The sequence below is a fragment of the Lygodium microphyllum genome, chromosome 1 (genome assembly GCF_053477565.2).
Source record: "Lygodium microphyllum isolate KBCC chromosome 1, Lygodium_microphyllum_v1.1.10, whole genome shotgun sequence".
In the NCBI taxonomy this organism is placed as follows: Eukaryota; Viridiplantae; Streptophyta; class Polypodiopsida; order Schizaeales; family Lygodiaceae; genus Lygodium; species Lygodium microphyllum.
The window spans coordinates 80,037,696-80,042,491 of record NC_141135.1 but is presented as its reverse complement, the minus strand read 5'-3'; positions in this window follow the sequence as shown (position 1 = coordinate 80,042,491).

Genomic DNA, 4,796 nt, shown 5'->3' with positions numbered 1-4,796 from the left:
CATGTCCAATGATTGGGCCAATTGTGGGTCCTAGCTTCTCATCCCACAAACTTAAAATGACTTCCCATTGTTTGCAAATAAAGCTTGCATCAAACCGATTTCAAGTACAATGAAGAACTAGGACCAAGCGAGGGAGAGCATCATGCAAAGGGTTTACAAGGAAAACTCTTGCATGCCCACCAATAACACAATTCTGAAATGCACCAACAATCTTCTCATACCCTCCTTGTCCTTCTCCCACTTTGATCATGCATGCTGTCAAGCACTCGTGATCGTCTAATTTATATCCATCAAACCCCACAAGCGTATCATCCTTGGGGTTCCACCTGCAAGCATCGGTGAAAAAAGCACAAACTCTTTTACAATACTTTCTTAATTCAAATAAGGTATGAATCCATTTTTATTGGAAAGAACATGATATTGTTACTTGACCTACTTCTTTATGGTAGTTTCATCTTCCACTAAAATGAAAGGAACCTTCATTATGATGCCATGCTTCTCTTTCTCCTCTTGATAGGTTTCAACAATCGCATAAAAAATGTACCAGTGTATGCTAGTACAAATTGAGTGGCATGTCTTTGCCCTCTCTTTGTTGTTGATAAAGAGGTTTTTATTTTTTCAATCCTCGAGCAACCATATACTTGAGCTTATGCTTCTTACTCTCCAAGACATGAAACATCATGAAGTTAGAGAAGCAATTGTAAGTTGTTATCTTTCCTTCTATCGAGCCTTTACCATAAAGCTCATTACATTCATGACACCAAATTCACACAAGAGGAGCCCCATCAAAGTCTTCGGAATGCAGCTCAAACCTATCATCCCTTGGTACTACCATTTCTTTGAGCTTTGATCTAACACTCTCACATTCTCGTTGCCAAGCTTCATATCTGGACTCAATAGTTTACTACTCAGCTTTGTAGTCATATTTAGTTCAGCCTCACAATCTACATCAGCAAGATTGAGATCAATGTCTTTTATTTGGAGGGGGAGGGAGAGATTCATCTACATTGCATAAGCTTTGTTTGATGCAAACTAGGAGCTGATCATTGATTGTCCATCATCCCTCTTGTCACTTGGTCAATGCATACCCTTCTTCATCAAGAAACCCAAAAGGTTCCAAGAGAAGCTCATCCCCTTCAATATGTTCTTGAACATGAGAGAATGTGGGTTGGCCTATGTCTCTTTTGACTCTAACAAGGCCTATTTCCTCCTTGCTCTCACCATCGACCACTTGAATCCTAAAAAAGAATGCCATGGTGCCAAGACTCCTATGCAAAAAAAACCACAAAATAAACTTGTACAATCGACTTGCATAGAAACAAATTACCCATAAATATGTCACACACACACACACACACACACACACACACACACACACACACACAAACACACACACACACACACACACACACACACACACACACACACACACACACACACACACACACACACACACACACACACACACACACACACACAGACTTACCATATTCTTTTGTTAGTCAATTCTTGGACAAGCTACTATACGTGTCAAGGCAAGGGTAGTGCAGGGCAACTCTCGTTGTGATGCTATTCAATGTTGACTACATATAACACAACAGTGTACATCACAAAAATGTGTATATATAAATTCACACCTACCTACCTACGAATACATATGTGCATTACAACAATAACTTGGAGAACGAATGAAAAATTACAGTAACATTCCATGATTGTATGAGATTGCCAACAAACTAACTGTTTAGTTTGAGAAGCAGTTTGTAGACATATTTAAGACCAATGGTAAATGAAGGCGGGTTACAATGTGATGTTATTACAATTTGATGACACCTTTGGACTTTTTAACAAGTGTCGTATCGACACTTCTGTGCAAATTTTAGGCGGCAATGACCTCCATTAGCATGTCGCCCTAGTTTAGGGCTCTCTCTCTCTCTCTCTCTCTCTCTCTAAAATAGTCCACTCTCTTTGCGATTCCAATAGCCAATCTGTTTGTAAATGCTTTGCAATGATATGTAGCCCAAAACGCACCACTAGTAGTAGCGACAACCACTTCGCTTGGAGTTCACAGCCACACGTTGTATGCAACACAATAGCAATAAACAAATAGGTCACGTCTTGTCGCATTGCAATAGCAGCCAACACGCTTAGCACCACCACCACCCAAAGTCTTCAACGAATACTTGATTTATTACAAAGCATGTTGCAAACCTTATGTACTTCAGGGTGATGGATTCGAGGCACTGAAAGTAGATAAACAACTCATCCATATGCTAAGAATATTTTTATTGAGCCTATTTTCTATCTCATTCTATACTTTTCTTATAAGTTTAATTGGTTGAACATACACAATTCAATGGATTACTCCTCTTTTTCTTCAAAAAGATTTGCGTGACAGTATCATTGAGAGCCCTGTCCAAAATCAGGGTAATTGTGGCTCTTGCTAGACACTCAACTCAATTACCTTCATTTTGGGTTGTCCAATGTTAGCTTCCAAATACCATGCCTTAGGCATCACAGACAAGTATATATAGCAACATGCAAACAAGAATCTAGTAATAAATGGACATTGATAATGCTCTTGAACTAGGACATTGGTTGGGCTCATCATTGATCCCTGTTTTAGCAATGCATCCTGTAAATGAAGGTCTTGCATCATTGGGCGGAGTGAAATGCTAAATTCATAATAGAGAGATACAGATATGTGTGTGTGTGTGTGTGTGTGTATTTGCATTTGGAATTACGAATTTTTCTAAGAAGATATAGTTGAAGACATGCTTACTAATGATGGTGCTCTTGATGTTGCTCCACAGAGAGATGAGAGGGAAACTGATGATGGTGCTGCTCTACTGCTACTCAATACAAATTTCACAATGGAAACATTGTGTTGCTTAATGTTGTTTGAACAAACCTAATCGTCAAGGAAACAGTTTACCATATAGTTTTTTCCTTCTAAAAGAATTTCTCGCAGTCATAAGCACACCCAATTTAAAAATTAAATTGACCTCTGTTAGGATTAGAGAGTGTAGAGAAATTAGAAGAAAGAATACCTCTCAAAATAACGCGATTCACAAGATGAAGCACAATGTTGAAGACTTGTTTATTAATGCTCACCACCTACTCCACAAAGTCGTCATTTTCTCTCACCTCCTCAATCTTGATGGCCTTGCACACAAGCATTTTCCTTCTGAAGCCTCAAATCTTTGAACCTAACCTCACACCTACCTGTTTGGTAGGAAATGGTTTCTACACAAACACACACACACACACACACACTCTCTCTCTCTCTCTCTCTGAGGGAATAGAAAAGTGTGAACTCAGAACAAAAAAATGAGTAGATTAAATACATGTGGAACTTGCATGTCTTATCTCCTCGCTCACGTTACCCAAAAAGCTTGATGTCTCTCATATCACTCAAAAGCCGAAGGTTCTAGATCTGCTAGGCAAACAGAGGGCATGAAAGTACAAGACATCCAGTTGCTGGGAATCAATGCTCACATTGACATTCATGCACAACTTTGGAATAGATTTTGAATCATTATGGGAATGCCTATGCATATACGCCAGGTACCAAGTAAATTGAGCAGTTAAGCGCACAGAAGGATCTGCAGACTAAGAATATTTCTTAGCAAAATGCAGATAATTCTGATTTATCCATTCTCCTGGGATCAATGGCCAATTGATTTGAGGTCCAGTAAGGAAATCATTTGAACTCCAGCCTCTTCTTCGAAGAATCTTCTGATCAAAACCTTAATACCCACTAACCAACTGAGGAGGATTAGGAATAGAAGTGTTAGGAGACGGAAGAGGGACTAATGAAAGAGGATGAAGCGATGGATAGGCAAAATCATAAAATGAAGAATGGATTAAAGATGGATTTGCTGAAAATTGAGGAGATTCAGTTAAGAAAGGCGTTAAAAGATAAGTAGGAAAAGTTGATAGAATGTCAGGGGATGGGGAAGGACAAGGATCAGGAGGTAGAAAAACTCGATCTTCAATAAAAGAACAATGGGTAAATATAGGAATTTGAGGAGATCCTTGAGATTGGAAAAGAAGGGGTAAAATGACCTTTGGGTTAGATTGAAAAAGGGAAATATAAGCATCCTACCTATGGGCCATTTGTTGATAATGAGTTAGGCATGGTAAGGACAGACCTAAAGCTGATCTACGATGATAGGCTTCAAAGAAAGAAGTATCAAATGGGGGTTGGTTGGAGAGATAAGCTAAAAGATCCACCCTCAGTTGGTTAATGTTCTGGGCATGAGCTAAAGCTTTGACCTGACGGTGATTCAAAATGACAACATCAACCATAGTGTGCCATGAAAACTCAGGACACTTAGCCACCTTTAAAGAATATCCCTGGAATATCTCATCAATCCTCAACTCCAAATGTCGGACATACAAAGAAGCTTGCAATACCACATCTCCGACATACCAAGCCAGATCTTCATCATCTGGAATCAGTAAATCACCCCTCAAATACATATAGGATAGAAGCATCGTATCTAGAGTGACAGAGTCTTCAAAAACCATCCTCACTACTTCTATCAGCAAATCAGATGACCAGGCCCCACTCCATCCATCCTCTGGAATAGGTAAATCCATCATGGAAAGTTTTATATAGAAGGCCAACTTCTGTTGTTGATAATGGACAAAAAAGGAATGATCTGGTGGAACATATTCTTGATACTGCTCAAAAGAAGACCATAATAAATCCATGCGAGATTGCAATCTTTCCACCTTGGCCTGAAATAAGGGACATAATGTAGCCCGTCTCTGAAGAGCTCCCAAGTCTG